The 19,386-nt window shown below is 41.0% G+C and overlaps 1 protein-coding gene across 4 annotated transcripts in view; it reads right to left on the bottom strand.

Moving 5' to 3' along the window:
• The window catches only part of LOC121857130 (deoxyhypusine hydroxylase-like), a 29,069-nt gene extending 11,939 nt beyond the window's left edge, over positions 1-17,130 (bottom strand). For 3 of the 4 annotated variants that reach the window (XR_006087115.1, XM_042353018.1, XM_042353020.1), the window contains exons 1-2: positions 17,030-17,130; positions 15,051-15,137 (exon numbers count right to left, since the gene is read on the bottom strand). The gene's annotated coding sequence lies outside the window, so the exon portion shown is untranslated. Of the gene's footprint in view, positions 1-15,050; positions 15,138-15,407; positions 15,556-17,029 lie in introns of those variants that run through there. The other variant, XM_042353019.1, reaches the window with a different exon arrangement.
• Positions 17,131-19,386: the final 2,256 nt, after the last annotated feature.

Raw genomic sequence — 19,386 nt, forward strand, 5'->3', positions numbered from 1 at the left:
GAGGAGAAGGAAGAAGAGAAGGCATTGGGGTGGAAGAGAAGTCACCCCATGGTGCCATTTCACCCATAAAATTTTAGCTCTCTGGTTTAATTCAAGATTATTTTCTTTAAATCAACGCTGCACTGCATTATATATTGTCAATATATAAAATATATTTCAAAATGACCAATAATTTGCTTGGAAACACAGAAAAAAAGCGTTTAGTTGAAGAGAGTCTCAAGCAAGATGTTACCTCCAGTGAAAACAGAGAGAGACTGACGCCTGTTTGCTGTGTTAAGAGGCTGGATGCCGCGCATTAAACTAGTCACTTTACCTTCAATTTTGTTCAATAATTGTTAAAATGACTAAAAAATTGAATATTAAACTTTTAAAATTATTGAATAGTATAAACTTCTTGATATTTACAAAAATAGTAAGGAATTTAAGCCCTAGAACCGATTAATGTATTGGCGGACTGATACTAAAGCTGGTTGCCCGGTCAGTGCAAGCGAAAACATGTTGAGGTCGGTTCGTAAGAAGTTCGTTAAGCGAATTTTTTTTCGTTAACCGAATTGAAGATCCTTATGGAAGGCAGTTCGTTAATCGAAATTACGTTAACCGAGGTGTTCGTTAAACGAGTCACTGTATATGACTTTTATATTCAAATTATTCACTGTCTTGCAAGGATTCCAGAAATGCAAATTATATTCTCCTAACTTTAGTCTGATATATTATATAAGATAAAAACTGTAAGCCTAAAACCCTGGCTGGGAGGGAGGGAGGGAGGGAGGGAGGTGAGGTGATATGTTTGACAGTTGGCGCTGAAGGTCTAATGTGCGTTTATTTATCAGTCCTTAAGAGACTAAGCTTCTCTCTTATAAAATGCCGGTGAAATGACGCGAGAGAATATAATTTACATTGCTGGGATTCTTGTAAGATAGTGATTAATTTGAATATAAACTTGCTATAATTTGCACTAGGCATAAAACTTTTAGTTCCGTTATCATTTAGTACATGTACACTACAAGTTTGCACTTAGGTCATTTATTTCTTTTATGTTTCTTTTAGTATGGTGTGTGTGAATGTAAATGGATGAAAATAAATGAAGAAATTTATGTAAATCTACCCAAAAATACAGTTGAAAAACTTTACATTATAAAATGTACTACAGTCATCCTTTGGTTATCACGCCTAATTGGGACCGAGCCGAGTGCGTGATAACGAAAAACGCAATAACGAAAGTACAGAACCTATGGGATTTATTCTAATTGGATCCAGGCACCCAAGACCCAACCCCAATTTTCCCATTTTATGACCATTTACAGTAGACCCACGAAATATATAGATACGTAATGCTATGGTAAGTACCAGAAACACACATAGGCATGGCTAGGTTTATTACAAAGTGATGAAAAGGATACTGTACAGTGGGTAGTCCACAAAATATGTAGCTATGCTTTCTTTATTTGAGTCCCCCGTCAGAAGTGTCGGTTTTCTCATCGCTTCAGGATGCCCGAGTCCTCCGTTTTCTCTCAATCTTAGAGCGCACCCGAGACTTTGTTATTCCTTAGTAATGACACAGAATTTGCAATTGCAACTGGGGTTGCAATTGTTGAGGCAACTTAGATATGTCTGATTACAGCAAATGTGTAATTGTCAATTTGTAGGTCAAAGATTTTATCCTCAATAGATGTAGGTGAAGCAAATGGGTACAAACACCTGGAGGCAACTGAGTGATAACGAAATTGTCCTCTTGAAAAATGCGCTATAACAGCAGGTGTGCAGATTTTGATGGAGGCGTTATCACGCCTCCATCAAAAAAAAAATCACACACACACACACACACACACACACACACACACACACACACACACACACACACACACACACCACACCCACACCCACACCCACACAGTAGAGTCTGTATTTACACGGTTTTTGTTTATGCGTTTGGTCATTTACGCGGTGCCTTGCCAGAATGAAAATGTTTTAATTACGCGGTAAATTTGGTCATTTACGCGGCGAGCGGCTGGAGAGGTCCAGACTGCCAGACCATTTTTTAACCCCGCGGTCCATTCTTGACCATACGCGGGAAGCGGCGCGGCGAGTGGTGCGCATTAGGCCGCTCTTACGTTATAGCTGACGTCATATGATGTATTGGACTGTGATTGGACCACGCATCCTTACCTCCCTCCGCCGCTAGCTGTGATTGGTTTAATGTAACATGACGTGCCCTGCCACGGGAGGGAAGAAGTCGCTGACCTAGCCGGGCCTGTCTCATTGTTCTCAGTCCGCGTATACAGTTCTCTCTTGTGCCCGCTATTCCCCTCACAACTCATAATGGCTGCTGCGGGACCCCCACCACCAGAGAAAAACATTGAATTACCTGGACTAAGCCATGATAATGTGAAGGAAATCATCGAGTTGGGGGAGAAACTTAAGCTCATCCTTAACAACGACCCAGACAAGCATCGATATGAAGTGTCTAATAACCATCTGACGAAATTTATGGAGCCATATATCCAGATCTATCTCGACAACATCAATGCTAGTCGTCAACGTAGTATTGAGGACTTCCTCGCCCGCAACCCACCACAACCACAGCCAGCCCAAGTCAGTGATAGTGATATTGACAGTGAGGATATGGACTTTGAGAGGTTTGTCTGGGAGGCCCTGCAAACCTCTGCGAGTAGTGAAAGTAATTTACCGGAGGGCAACTAATCTGCCCTCTGCCTCAGAACCAGCCACCATCCCCGTGTGCCAACCCATCTCTTCTACTAACGTAAGTGTTAAAAAACCTAATATTATTGATATTTCTCTTAATTATTAATTGTGTGTGCATACCATCATAAAATTAAGATGTTATTTTTACTACAACGTAGGTATTGTGTCAGAAAAAGTGGAGTTTCGGGGTCGGCCCAGTCTCTATTTCAATTAATCCCATATGTTCTGTTATTTCATTTACGCGTTTCTCGTTTTACACGGACCTCCACGGGTTCAATTGACCGCGTAAATGCAGACTATACTATGTATATATTACCTGTATATAAACAAACTATTTTCTATAGAAATAGCAATGATTTTCTGTATATGTACAGTGGTGTCTCGGTTAACGAACGTCTCGGTTAACGAATTACCTTCCATAAGAATCTTCATTTCGGTTAACGAACAAAAATTTGGTTAACGAAATTCTTACGAAAATGTTTCGACATGCTTTGGCTTGCTCACCAGCTGGAAGATTAGTCCGCCAATACAGAAATCGGTTCCAGGGTTTACATTCGTTAAAATTGGAGTAAATATCAAGAAGGTTGTACTATTCAATAATTTTCCAAGTTTTATATTAAAATTTTGTCATTTTAACAATTATTTAACATAATTGCAGTACAGGGAACTAGTTTTTGGAGCACCCATCAGCCACTTCACTCACCAAGGCCTCAGTTTGTATCTCTGTTCAGTGGAGGAAACATCTTGCTTGTGGGTCTCTTGAACACAGAATATTTTTACGTTTTTACAGTACAATTATTGGTCATTCTGAAATTTATTTAACATATTGACAATATATAGTGTAGTTGTGAGGGCGCGTGTTTTTCCATCACCTACACCACCCTCATCTTACTTCTCTTATCTTAGTTCTTACTCTTACTCGGTTCTGTCACCTATTCTTTTGGTCGCATGGACATTCTTTTGGTAGCATGGTCATTCTTTTGGTAGCATGGTCATTCTTTGGTAGCATGGTCATTCTTTTGGTAGCATGGTCAAGGGTCTAGGCACATGGGTATGGTAATTCTGGTATCAAGTCACTTGGACGGAAATAAAGGTAAAATACTGTGGGAGAAATGAATACACCTAAAGTACTCTAAAACAAATTTATTACAATGAAATCAAAGGAAAAAAGATATATTATTAAACATATAACTACCAGGCTCAACTCCTGGGCTTATTGCAGACTCAGTACTTTCTTCTTTACTTATTTTCTTATTTACTTATTGTCTTACTTTCTTTACTCAACCGTAATTACTCAGATCTTACACTCTTAAAAGCACACAACCTTACTGGTGTTACATTACATGGCATAACAGGACCAGTTCCTTGGCCCTGCTCACAATACATAGTACATGGCACTCATTGCAGATTACTTTACTCAACATCCAAGTGGTACTTCTCAGTACAGTTACAAGACCTTACTCAACATACACGTTAATAATGACATCAGCAGATACCCGGGTCCACTACCCAACATGGGATAATTATTTCCAACTAATTATCCCTAACATACACGTTACAACGCTATCTGTGGACATATACTTCCAGGGTGCGTCCCAGGGTAGAACACCGAGATTCACGACTGTTGTTATGGTCGGTGGTAGCCAGTTGGTGGTAGCCAGACACATGGCGAGTCTGGGATCTGGCACCACGAGGCAGTGGAGCATACTAATCAGGCCGCATCGGTGCCATCGTTTCATATATGGTCCCTGCTGGGTTTCTACTACAACCGGGGCAGTTGTTGAGCGATGCAAGAATCACAATGGGATCGAGAAACATTGGAGCGGCGTCAGGGGACGGACTGGGAAGCATGAACACACAAACAAATCTCTTGTCTAGACGACAGACGTATTTACGTTATATTACTTCTTACACTGGGTGAATGACAATTCAACTGTTAAAGCATGAACACTGATGAACACTGATATTCACTACAATTGAATGAATTAACTGAATGGCTACACATAAACATATCTGGAGAAACATTGGAGCGGCGTCATGGGACGCTCGCCCTGCGTGATACGCGGGTATATATGTCCCTGAGTTGCCAGTGATCGCTACTCACGCAAAGACAATAATCACAAACAAACTAACTGTTACTCATTCAAAGATGACCCTCAGTTGACAAAGGTCTGGTGAATTACTTGAGTTGATTTACACAGACTAATTCAAGATTGAGCTTCCCAGGAGAAAGTGGAATAACAACGCATTGATAACTGTCTTCACAAAGGCAGGACTCTGGGAGGGAACACAAGTGTAGCGTCTATGGGGAAAAACACGTCTTCTCAGGGGTCGCTAACTCACTCATGTTTTGCGGTCGTGGAGTTTAATAAGAATCATTAGTTAAATAGATCAGCAGTCACGTAACCATGACACAGTGCAGTGTTGATTTAAAGAAAATAATCTTGAATTACACCTAGTGAACTTAAAATTTTATGGGTGAAATGACAGCATCAAGCATGGGGTGATTTTTCTTCCACCCCCACTTCCTTCTCTTCCCCTTCTCCTCCACCCCCATTTCTAATTCCCATCATCATCATCATCATCAACCAGGAGCCTTCTACATACACACCTCAAAGTAAGTGTACTTAACTGCATTTTTTTTTTTTACTTTGTATGTAATTTTCGGTGAGCTGGAACCAATTACCCCAAATCCCATTGAAACAATGGTTTTGGTTAACGAACGACCTTCTGGAACAAACTGTGTTCATTAACCGAGGGACCACTGTAATGTATTTCACGGGTCAAAGGGAGGCTCAGGAACGTAACTCACGTATTTTATCTATTTCTGATGAAGAAAATTGATCCGCTTAACTTTGTTTCATATAACGTCGCGTTTTCAGGAACGTAACCCCGACGTTAAGCAAGAATTTACTGTACTGAGTTACCAAAAACAATTGATAACAGACACCTTCCAACTGATCATGGGCTTTGATGACTTAGGGATATAGCACAGCCTAACACTATACTGTACTATACTCTGTACTGTACTGTACTGTACTGTACTGTACACAGCCTCACTTCATACAATACACTTGAATTAATGTAGAGTATTGTCTCAATTATAAAAGGAATTATTAGGGATAATCAAGTGTCTAAGTTGGGTTAGGTTAAGTTGGGGTTAGGTTAGGTTATATGGGTACTGAAGTGTCTAGAAGAGTTCAACTCCACTACAGTACTGGCATCATTCTCCATATGACTGCTCTAAACAACAGGACAATGACAACTGACTCTTTCCATCAGAATTTGGTGGGGGAGTTATGAGGTGCCACATCATCAACAAAACACAAACACTTCTCCTTACAACAATATTCTAATTTATTCACAAGCTAAAAACAAGATACAAAACTAGTTAAGGAAAAGTGCAATAACAATGAATATCAGCATCCCAAGTCAGAACCGAACACAACAGCAAACACCACAGTACAGCACAGGTATCAGCACATATATATGCAACTATAAAGAATCTAAATTCATCACTTTCTTATATATTTAACTCATAACCTTTTACTTTTGACTGGCAATTATTGTAAGGTTACAGAGTAGATTAACGGCTTTGGGACTTACAATCTTTCTAGCAACACATTATAAGACAGATCTCAAGGAGACAATTAAAATCCTGAACAAGAGAGAAGACAAGAAACAATAAACTACAACCTGTTGAGTATCACCGACTCACTGTACACACTGACACTGTACAACAAAATATTGTACTTATCACTCACATCATCACAAGCTGTGTATCTACAATCAAAGACAAAAGTCGTGTCGCAGTTTTGTCCGAAGATTAAATATAACTCGTGAAACATTATGAGAGCCCTACCACAAGGCAGAGCGGCACCAAAAGTTTAGCCCTTCGGCATATTTTTTCACCAAATTTCAGTACACGATTTTTGTCTTTCATTGTACACATACTACTGTACTTGCTTGACAGCCATACAGTAATAAATCTTTATAAAATAAAACCATTTACTTTTGACAGTTTCTCGCCAACATCACATGATGGTGACCAACATCACATGGTGACCAACATCACATGATGGTGACCAACATCACATGATGGTGACCAATATCACATGATGGTGACCAACATCACATGATGGTGACCAACATTACATCATGGTGAACCAACATCACATGATGGTGACCAACATCACATGATGGTGACCAACATTACATCATGGTGAACCAACATCACATCATGGTGACCAACATTACATGATGGTAACCAACATCACATGATGGTGACCAACATCACATGGTGACCAACATCACATGATGGTGACCAACATCACATGATGGTGACCAATATCACATGATGGTGACCAACATCACATGATGGTGACCAACATTACATGATGGTAACCAACATCACATGATGGTGACCAACGTACATGATGGTAACCAACATCATCATGGTAACCAACATCACATCATGGTGACCAACATTACATCATGGTGACCAACATTACATGATGGTAACCAACATCACATCGCAGGTGAGACCAACATCACATGATGGTGACCAACATTATATTATGGTGACCAACATCACATCGCGGTGACCAACATTATAGCGGTGGTAGCCAACATCACATCATGGTAACCAACATGCATGCGGTAACCACTTGTCACATCATGGTAGACCAACATCACATGATGGTGACCAACATATATCATGGTGACCAACATCACATCATGGTGACCAACATTATATGATGGTAACCAACATCACATCATAGTAACCAACATCCATCATGGTAACCAACATCACATCATGGTGACCAACATCACATCATAGTGACCAACATTACATCATGGTGACCAACATTACATGATGGTAACCAACATATCATGGTAACCAACTTATCACATCATGGTGAACCAACATCACATGATGGTGACCAACATTATATCATGGTGACCAACATCACATGATGGTAACCAACATCACATCATGGTAACCAACATCACATCATGGTGACCAACATTACATCATGGTGACCAACATCACATGATGGTGACCAACAATACATGATGGTAACCAACATCACATCATGGTAACCAACATCACATCATGGTGACCAACATTACATCATGGTGACCAACATCACATGATGGTGACCAACATTACATCATAATTGAACCAGCATCATGATGGTGACCAACATCACATCATGGTAACCAACGTACATGATGGTAACCAACATCACATCATGGTGACCAACATTACATGATGGTAACCAACATCATCATGGTAACCAACATCATCATGGTAACCAACATCACATCATGGTGACCAACATCACATCATGGTAACCAACATCACATCATGGTGAACCAACATCACATCATGGTGACCAACATTACATGATGGTAACCAACATCACATGATGGTGACCAACATTACATCATGGTGAACCAACATCACATGATGGTGACCAACATTACATGATGGTAACCAACATCACATCATGGTAACCAACATTACATGATGGTAACCAACATCACATGATGGTAACCAACATCACATCATGGTAACCAACATCACATCATGGTGACCAACATTACATCATGGTAACCAACATCACATCATGGTGACCAACATCACATGATGGTAACCAACATTATATCATGGTGACCAACATTATATCATGGTGACCAACATCACATGATGGTGACCAACATTACATCATGGTGAACCAACATCACATCATGGTGACCAACATTACATCATGGTAACCAACATCACATCATGGTGACCAACATCACATGATGGTGACCAACATTATATCATGGTGACCAACATTATATCATGGTGACCAACATCACATGATGGTGACCAACATCACATGATGGTGACCAACATTACATCATGTTTCTTTATAGAATGGTAGCTGACATCACGTGATGTTTCAACTTTGACCACCTTTTTGTGCAGATGAAGGGGAGGGGGGTATAAAATTATCCAACCCTATAAGAGTTAAATAAAAAATTATGGATTTAACAACAAAAAACATTAAGAATATCTATAAAGTAAACTGACCCTAACTAACCAAGATGCAGTACAGTATACACCTCCCTGTAGGCCCGTGTGTATATAACTGGAGACTCTTGCATGTTTAGTACAGGACTGGATCTGTGGTCCAATTATCCAAGGTAAAAAACATCAGGACTACAGTATTATCTGCAGTGAGTCCAGCACAGTAGAATGCCTCAGACATCACCTGTGGAGCACATTAACACACCTCACTAAGTGACCTACCAACAATACTGTACTGTACTCCCCCACCACTGTGTTGGCTCTGTAACTTCATCCACCCAGAACCTGGCTCTTCCCAAACCTCAGCACGGGTTGACTCACATCACACCTCAATTCAGTGATCCACCCAACTGACCTCATCCCCACATGATGGCACTTCTCACAATGTTCCATATTGTATCATATCATAATGATGACTGATGGTAAATGTGTTAATGTATATTGTACAGTACACACTCCAAAAATTATCTTTACTATTTTGTGTGGAACAATACGACACAACACACTAAGGACTTTGACAACCCTACCGAGAACAGCGACGGCCACATTCAAGATCGTTTAGCTTGAGATCTCCCTATGGGGATTGCCCACATTTTGCATTCATGAAGCATAGGGAATCCTATAGGCGTGAGCAATGCTCTAGGATATCACTGGAAGTTTCGTGAGAAGGGGGTGGGCGCCCTAAGCACGCCTTAAGGATAAATCAATGTTGACTTAACTTAATTGCAATTACAAATGTTGCAATGCTTCTAGTATAGTCAAAAAAATAATCATCATACATAAATGATGAATTTCACTGATGGAGAAGGACATATATGGCATTTAGACATTCATACTCTATTCCCAAAATTTGATATTTCACGTTTGTTTACCACAAATCAGACCGCCAAATTTGAAAACCCATCTGCAGACAACACCATAGCAAATATCATTCAAGGCTCAAGGTGTGTTTATCTCAGTTGTATTTCCTATGGATAAATGAGTATTTGATGAGGTTAGGTCAAACAAAAATAGAATAGCAAATAGCTTGCTGGTGTATTAGAATATTTTGTATATTCAATGTTATTCATGAATCTAGTGTGAATATAGATGAAGGTCTTACTATAGAAATATCCCTTCAATTTTGTTGATGTCTTGAAGCCTACTCTAATCTAACACACTCACATGTGAACTCATATTTAATGTTAGTCGCATTTGTATATTTGAAAATTCACTCTCCACAAACTGGAGGTACAGCCGAGGTCAGGAGGCATACAACCATTGCCATATGACAAGAATTTTTCTTCTTTTTTTTCATGGCTGTGATTGACCATCCAAAGGCCAACCAGATAGTGTAGACTGTGCCTTTAGTTAAGACAGTTCATAGTGACATCAGTGACCATGGAGGAGATTGTAAATAATTTGAAGTGAAGAACAAATTGGAGCAAGCAATCAGGCACCACTGCCGGCAGTAACCAAGTCGTATTATTGGTGCCACAAAGAATTTCTTTCTTTTGTGTGTGTGCTTCCTCAAGGACTGAAACTGTGCCTACAATCCACCATTCACAGGGAAATACAGTGTACACAGTGATAGCACAAAGAGATATATTCGTTGATGAGAACTGGAAAGGAAATTACTACTTCACAGGGAAATACAGTGTACACAGTGATAGCACAAAGAGATATATTCGTTGATGAGAACTGGAAAGGAAATTACTGTATAAGGAAATAATAGTTCAAAAACAAGAAACAAGTCGGGCTATCTAGAACGGCATTCAATTGCTGTCCTAAGAAAGTTTTTTTTTTATTCTGTGTTTCTAAAGGACTGAGTGGCCATATGATCTGTCATTCATAGCAAGATACAGTGTACATAGGGATAGCACATAGATACCAACAACTAGTTGAAGAGAACCGGAAAAAAAGGGGAAAAAGAAGATAACTCAAACTGTCTTGGACGGACGAATGAGGGGAGGTTAAAACCATCAGAGGGAAGTTAAGTACTACTTTTTTTCTTTATTTTTAAATAGGTGTAGATCTGTACACAGTCTGCACCCCCCCCCTCCCCTCAACAGCAACAACCATGAAGGGTATGAAACCTGGGGCTAAAGCGGCACCAGGAAATCTGTTGACCTGTGATTACTGCAGCGTGACGACGGATACAGATGGTACAGACCTGACCAGTACAGAGCTTAGGATGATACAATTTGCCATAAAGCATGAAGGCTGTTGCTGGTATTGCCCTGACTGCATAGTCAAGGTGAAAGAGGCTATTGCAAGCCATAGTTTCCTAGGGACGAAAATAGATGAAGCTGGATCCATGCTGGTTGCCAAACTAGAACAAGTTGGGGAAGAGATTCTTGCTAAGACAGAGGAAGTAGCCGATAGAATGAAGGGGGTAGCGAAGAAGAGTTATGCTCAGGCCTTAGCAGGGCCACGGGAGGTGGCGGAGAGTAATGCAGGATCACAACAGGTTCTACAACAGCTAGGGGCTCTGAAGAAGTGTGTTGAAGAGATGGCAACTAACGGAACTACTGTTAGGGGAGAGGAGGAACAACGGGAACGTTTCCAGCGCAGGAACAACGTACAGGGTAATAATTTTTTGAGTCCCTGAGAGCCTGGCGGAGGGAACTGAGAGTAGGATAACACACGATAAGATGCAGTTTAAGAATATTTGTACAGAGGTTCTGAACATCCCCCCCCCCCCTCAGGATGTGAGGAGGCTTGGACAAAAGCAGGGGGATAAGCCTCACCCCCTCAGGATCAAACTAGTGAGTGAGAAGAAATGGGAGGTTATTCGGCAGGCAAAAAACTTAGCAAGGAGCGAGGCATCTTGGAATGTATTCATTCACCCAGATCGCACGGTAATGCAGAGGGAACAGCACAAGAAGCTCCTGCAGGACTTGAAGCAGAGGAGGGAGGAGTCGAGGAAAAACGGGGACGGGTGAACATGGGTTACATTCAGGGGGAGGGTAGTGGAAGCAAGTGTGCCGACACAGAGCAGGGGCAGCGGTACACCCCCACCCAACACCAGCTTCGCCTACCAGACAGGAGTAGGCGAGCGCCGTGTAAACAATGACATTTCAAACCACACCCTGCAAAATACAATGTACTTAGCAAATGCTGCAGCTTCTGAGAATGGAGGGGGGCCGGAGTTACTACTAAGAGCAGAGACGTTACCGAAAAGAACAAATTCTGGCTTGAATGTCATGTACACTAATACTGACACGTTCCTTGACAAGAGAGAGGAGTTTGAAACACTACTAAAGGTACACCAACCAGAAATTGTAGGAGTTGTAGAACTGTTGTACAAGAACAGGAGAATCGACCCAGAGGATGTGAGTTCAGTATTGCTTGATATGACTCATTTATGAACCTATCTTAAGAAACTTGCAAGAGGGGTGTGGTTATCTATGCTAGGCAAGACCTTAGAGCCAGCCAGGCGAGGGTACAGGGAGAGGATGTTTTTGAAGAGTCCAAGTGGTGTAAAATTAAATTAAAGGGAGGGACTTACTTATTGTCAGTTGTATCTACAGATCCCCAAACTGTGGCCCACTAAATCAAAGGAATTTAAGAACTTAATAAACAACGCAAGTGATGCTCAACCCTAGCCACCTCCTTAGCAAGGGGGACTTTAACTATGGCGACATCGACTGGAGAAACGAGTTCACCCCAAATGACTTGAAAAACCTTGCTACTTTTTTTGTAGAAACTCTGAGAGATAATTTTCTGTTCCAACATGTTAGAGACCTGATACATTACAGAGGGGAGCAAACACCCAAGCCACTAGACCTCATCATAACAAATGAGGAAGGTATGGTGACCAAACTGGAACATCTAGCCCCAGTTGGCACCAGCCACCTTGTAGTGTTGTCATTGAGATTCAACTGTTACCTAGTTCAAGATAAGGCCAGGCCAAGGTGCAAATATTACAAGGGAAATTACAACAGGATGAGGGAAGAGATGAGGGGTATCCACTGGCCTGACTCATTAAGGCACAAGAACGCAGACACTAAGTTGAATATCATAACTAGTAAAGTGACCTATTTGATTGATAAATATATACCCAAGACCAAACCCAGTGCCTCTAGGAATACGAGGGGATCCCTACACATGAACCACGCGGCGGTCGACAAAGTTAAGAAGAAAACCCAGAAATTCAAGACGTGGGTTGGGTCAAACGATGAGCAAGACAGGAGGATGTATGCAAGAGCCAGAAACTAAGCAAAGGTAGAGTGTAGAAGGGCTGAAAAGGAGTTCCAGAGGCTGGTTGCACGCGAGGTCAAGTCAAACCCAAAGGCGTTTTACCGCTATGCAAAGTCAAAATTAAAAATGCGAGTAGGAGTAACAGACCTGAGGCTTGAACATGGTAGTTACGTAGATTCTGACCAGGATAAAGCTGAGGCATTGAACAGTTTCTTTTCCTCGGTGTTCACAAGAGAGGATGCGATTAACCTTCCTGCGTTTGAGGACAGACGGTTCGACACAGCACTGACCCACATTGCGTTCACAGAAGAGGGTATTAGGAATAAACTGTCAAAGCTAAAGGTCCATAAGAGTCCCGGCCCTGACCTGGTGCATGCCAGTGTTAAGACAGTTGTGCGACGAGCTTGCCAAGCCCCTGAAGACCCTGTTCTGTAAATGCCTGGATGAACAAAAGGTCCCCGGTGATTGGAAAATGGCTTCTGTGAGTCCTATCTTCAAGAGGGCAATCGTCAATCCACGAACAACTTTAGACTGGTGAGCCTGACCAGCATAGTATGGAAAGTACTTGAGAGCTCAAGGTATTGGATATTTGGACCCATATTCTGGAATGGGGTGGTAATATTGACAATATATACCGGGTACCGAGATTTTGCCAAGGCTTTCGACAGTGTACCCCACGAAAGGCTGAAAATCAAACTGGAAGGGTATGGAATTCGGGGAAAAGTCCTAGCGTGGATAGAAGAATTTCTACATGACCGCAAGCAGTGTGTGGTGATTAATGGCACGAAATCATCATCTGTACCTGTCACAAGTGGGGTACCACAGGGCAGTGTATTGGGCCAGCTGTTGTTTGCTTGTTTCATAAATGACATGCCTGACGCTGTACACTCCTCCATACATATGTTTGTGGGTGACGCCAAGTTATTTCGGGAAATCAAGAACCAAGTGGACTGTGAAGAGCTGCAGAAGGATCTCTGTGAGCTCCAAGAATGATCAAAGAAATGGCTGCTGAGATTCAATGTCCTCCAATTTAATGTACTCTTTGCTGAATCACCCTCCCACACAAATCCCACTATTTGTACCACCTAGAATACGACCAACGCCCATGGCTTAGGCAAAGCTCACCGTGAGGATTCCTCATGAGGAAAACCCATGTAAAACGATCGTGAATACGGCCACAGGAGTCGTAGTGTTCATTTTGAAATGCATCGGACCCCTCCATAAAGATATTTCTTGGAGCGTGTGTACAAACCTTGTTTGACTCCAGGTAACAGATAGTCTCACCCACTACCCTTCCTCTCCCATCTGAGATACAGGCAGTCCCCGGGTAACGTGCGAGTTCCGTTCCTACAGACATTCTAAAGTCGAAAATGTACCAAGTCGTACCACATACCCTTGTGCATACCATACATACAGAACAATGTTTAAAATCCCGCTATATCAGCCTAAGTCCTCATATACATCTAAAATCACTTCCTATAAGAAAAAGGAAGAAACAGAATGACAAAATACGGTATGTAAAGTAAATGAAGGTAAAAAATAAGCCATCAGGTAAAGGTAGTAGGCAGCTATCAAACAGGGTAGTACGATTGCCTGGGAAGATATTGGAAACATAAAATGTTGTCTACTGTACCTGGGTGGGCTAATCCCCATCAAAAAACTAAATTTAAAGTTTAACTTTATGGGACTTCGTTCGTATGAGCGGATGTTTGTAAATTGGACATACATAACCCGGGGACCTTCTCTATACTGATGCATTGTCTAATGGTAGACTCTGCTGCCATATGGCATCACAAAAATTGTGACCAAGTCCCAGGTTGGTAATTTGCCTCATTTACACACAATTGCAGGGTCTTAATTGTTTCTCTTACTTTGACAACACAACATATTGTATACGTACTGTACTGTATATCGTTTATCACCGTCTTATTTTTATCCATTTGTGTATTTATTTATGGTTCAATTTTTTTTTTCACCCCCCAGGCCCCAATGTGGGTCAGTGACCTGTGCCCGGGTGGGTTAATCCCCGCAAAAAAAAAAAATAATAAATAAATAAAATACAAGAATGGCACTTTAGACTCACCTCAAGTCACCTTCTCTGGAGCTGGGGTAGAAGATCTCTGGCTTTATCACTCCTAAGACTTTTCTCATGCAGGTTTATTTGGTATTTCTGTAAAGATAATAGTACATTAGTGGATAAGATTTTGAAGACATCTTTCAAAATACTGTAAAATTAAGACTAATATACAGTACACGTAACCCCGAGATACGATGGGGTTACATTCCTGAACACCCATCGCTGAGTGAAATATTGTAGACTGAGCATTATAACATGGGGTTCAATGGGATATGTTCCTAGCCAGTCCCCAAACACACGTGTCACTGACAAAAAAATTCCTAAACGTATAAAATCAAAAGAAAATAGTTACAGAACACTTACCACATCATTAAGAACAAGTCTGGTCATCATGAAGGCCTTATAAGGGGGCTCTTGTGGGTGGAGTGGAGACATGACCCACACAGCCTCTGGGGAGTCTCATGCTGCTTAACAATGTCAAGCTTCACCTCAGAGACACAGTTGTCTTGGCCTTCCCAGACATTTTCACAGTTACACTGCTCACTTCACAGTCACAAAAACAGAGCTAAAGTACTTGTCACAAAAAACAGAGCCAACGATGATAACAAAAGCAATGACAGCGGCCGACACTGCTCATATTTTCAAAACAACCGGGTCGACGCATCTTTCTTGAAGTGACATGGTGCAAATTTTCGTTTTTTGAGGACATGAGAGCACGTCCAGGCCGGGCAGGTGGGTTGTTGCATAGAAATAAACAAAGAGTTGAAGACAACACGTGCCCACATGGCAGATTTATTGGAGCAACATCTACAGCAAATTTCTTCACATTCTATGTATTGTCATATCATTTTTATTATGTATTATTATCCACAACATTTGTGAAAAAATTAACAAAATCAAACAATGGATTCTGGTGCAGTCTCCTCAGGTCAGGTCAGGTCAGGTCAGGTTAGAACATAAGGAGTCTGCAATAGGCCGGTTGGCCTGTGCATGGCAGCTCCTGTCGAGAGTTACTACCACTCTCTATCATCCATGAATCTGTCCAGCCTCCTTTTGAAACTTTCCAGAGTTCCCGCACTTACTACAAAGTTGCTAAGCTTGTTCCACTCATCCACCACCCTATTTGTGAACCAGTTTCTTCCTATCCCCCTATCAGGTTTTGTGCACTGTAGTATGGGGTTTATTTTCTTTACTTACTATCATCCAAAGAACATGTGGATAAAATTAACGGTAACTATTCGTTTTAGCACACCCTCGAATTTTTCCCCGATATGTTTTTATTTCCGATGTATTTTGCTCTTATCATTTATTCATGTGATCTTAACAGGAAACACTGTACAATATACTGCTGTAATAAATGTCTTCTAATACATCCACATAGGTATCATTAACTGTAACCCAGAGATGGTTCAATAACACCTATTATTACTGATATATAACACAGTAGACTGTATTAGGGTCAATCTGTCAAGTCACTGTGACAGGCATATTTTTTTGCCTGTCGATATTTGTCCGGCTGTTGGTTAGGTAGACTTTTTTTTTTAAGACGGACACCAGAAGCAGTTGACAGAATTGGACGACCCTTTGTGAAAACGTTATTTATAATCTATTAAACAGGTAAATAGAAACGAGAATGACCAGAACCTATTAGAACTTGACCTAACCTAAAGTAACCTTACCTAACCCTAATTTACCATAAAACTTTTTAAAACATTCCTAAAGACACTAAATATATTATCTTTTCCATTTATTTATTTACTAGTGTAATTAACGTTTCCAGATTCGTCCAATTCTATCAATTCCTGGTGTCGAAAAAAAAATAACCAACCTAACAAATATAAGATTATCATATTGGTTTTACCTTATTTTTGAGTCCTACATTTCTTGGAACACCTTGAAACATTTACATAAACTGCCCTTAGGGAAACATTAACATTTTATTCAATATTTTAGTAAACATATGAAACACACATGGGCGGCCTTACCTGTGACAGCTGCTCCATAAGCCCCCAAACTATCGTACTTTTGACTTGGATTGTTGTACTTTTTGTTTAGTCGTAACAATGTGAACCTGGTATTATTTTAGCATTATAAATATTTTACAAAGAGAACATATTTCAAAGCAACATGTAAGAGTAATTGTAATAGTACCAGAAGTCTAGTTACAAGAACTGGTGTATTAAGAGTATATGCGACCACTATGTTAATATACAATCTTCGAATTTTGAGAGAAAGTAGTTGAGGGGGAATACTCTGACAACCATGGAGATTACGAACTCACGAGAGAAACCACAGAATTAACTGGGAGAAATCACATAAGAGGAGGCAAACATAGTCGAATCAATGCAAGACTTCATGAAAATCCTTGAGTTAACAGCAAAGGAATCTACACCCCTATTACTTTTATCTTCTTCACCACTGATCGGCTCGCTAGCCGCCCGGGCGATCGGTCACGTCTCTGTCACGCACTGTTGGCAAGTACTGGGCATGCACCGGCTCCTGAATGTACCTGAACCCGCTCCAGTGTTGGTCAAGTCTTGTCTTGAAAGAGCTCACACTCGGTGCCGTCACAATACTCTCTGGTAGATTGTTCCAAGAATTTACAACCCTCACTCCGAAAAAGTTTGCCCTCACAGTTTTCTGGACTAGCGGCTTCTTCAATCTTGAGCTGTGACCCCTTGTGGGGCGAGCGTCCGCCAGCTCCAAGTAAGGACACTCAACTGAGTAGTGCCCCCCCGAGATGCTTATACACCTCAACTAGGTCCCCCCTTGCCCGTCTGTAGTATAAGCTAGGCAAGTTCAGGCGCTCCAATCTCTCAGGGTAGCTGAGGTGCCGAATTGCAGGCACCAGTGACCAGTCTGGTGGCCCTCCTCTTCAACCAACTGACAGTCCCTAGCATATCTTGGGGACCAGATGGGGTGACAGCACTCCAGATGGGGAAGCACTTCACTCTTGAAGATCGTTACGAGGGACGGACCGTCTAGATATCTGAACGACCTTCTTATAAGACCCAATAATTTATTTGCCTGATTTACCTTTTTCTCGCAATGGCCAAAGAACTTCAGCTCATTGTCAACATACACACCTACCTGTAGGTCCTTCTCTCATAGACCTTTAGCATGGACAGTTTATTTCTAATACCCTCTTCTGTGAACACAATGTGGGTCAGTGCTGTGTCGAACCGTCTGTCCTCAAACGCAGGAAGGTTAGTTGCATCCTCTCTTGTGAACACTGAGGAAAAGAAGCTGTTCAATGTCTCAGCTTTATCCTGGTCAGAATCTGCGTAACTACCATCTTCAAGCCTCAGGTCTGATACTCGTAGTCGCGTTTTTAATTCCCTCAACAAATGAGGGTCGTCGTGTTTCAACCCGTAAGAGTGTACAACTGTCACCTGACCTTGAGTGGTACAATAGTAACACCGAAACATTAACATAAAAAAATAGAGCTTTTGTCTTAATTTGCACTTTAACTGCGGGTTTGTCCGGCACCTATGGTGCACATAGGCCGTGGGAGTATAGTTTTCTATGTATTGTAAGTAGACAGTTATAATGATAAACCGTAAAGCAATTTGACGAATCGACAAAGTTGTCTAGGAGGTCTTTTGCTTGGGTTGGTCTCTAATCAGTAACAGTATGTCTACAGGAATAAAAGTGATTGTTTTTTATATTTTATAAATTGTGGTTGGTATTGCAGGGTAACGCGCTCATCTATCGCCAACAGGTCAAGGGTTCTTTCTACTCCTGCTTGGACACGGATGGAAGGAGTATTACCCAAAGTTACTTACTTTTATCTTCTTCGCCACTGATCAGTCCGTGAACCACTGGATACACCAGCCGATAGAACGGCTAGTAAGCTGATGAATAGTGAAATTATAATAGCAGTAATTAATAGTACTGTATATTCAACAAACATTGCTTTTGAACTGTGTGAGGCTGGCTTTCGGAGATCAGACGTCTATTTGTTAGCTTAATAAATTTACCTTGTCTCCTTAAGTTGTGAGAGTCAGCCATCCTTTGGGCGTAATTTGAATAAATCCGTATCTTTTAATTTTGATTTTAATAAATGTTCGATGCTATTATTGATGATATAAGTTTCTCATCCTATTTTCTAATTAGTCATAGCCAGGGGGCAGCAGAAAATTCGATCTACAGTGTCTATTGTACAGTGTGTCCACAGTGTACAGTATAGGCAGGTACTACATCTCGATACGACACAAATGATAGTTATCGTACTTTGACAGCACGCTAAGCAAGATGTGTTATTAAAAAGTACGAGCCTATTAAAATAAATTAATCGCACTTAAACTAAATGTAACTCAAATTAAGAGAAAAAAATGTTTTA

This window comes from Homarus americanus, unplaced genomic scaffold (assembly GCF_018991925.1).
Source record: "Homarus americanus isolate GMGI-L3 unplaced genomic scaffold, GMGI_Hamer_2.0 scaffold20465, whole genome shotgun sequence".
NCBI classification, from domain to species: Eukaryota; Metazoa; Arthropoda; class Malacostraca; order Decapoda; family Nephropidae; genus Homarus; species Homarus americanus.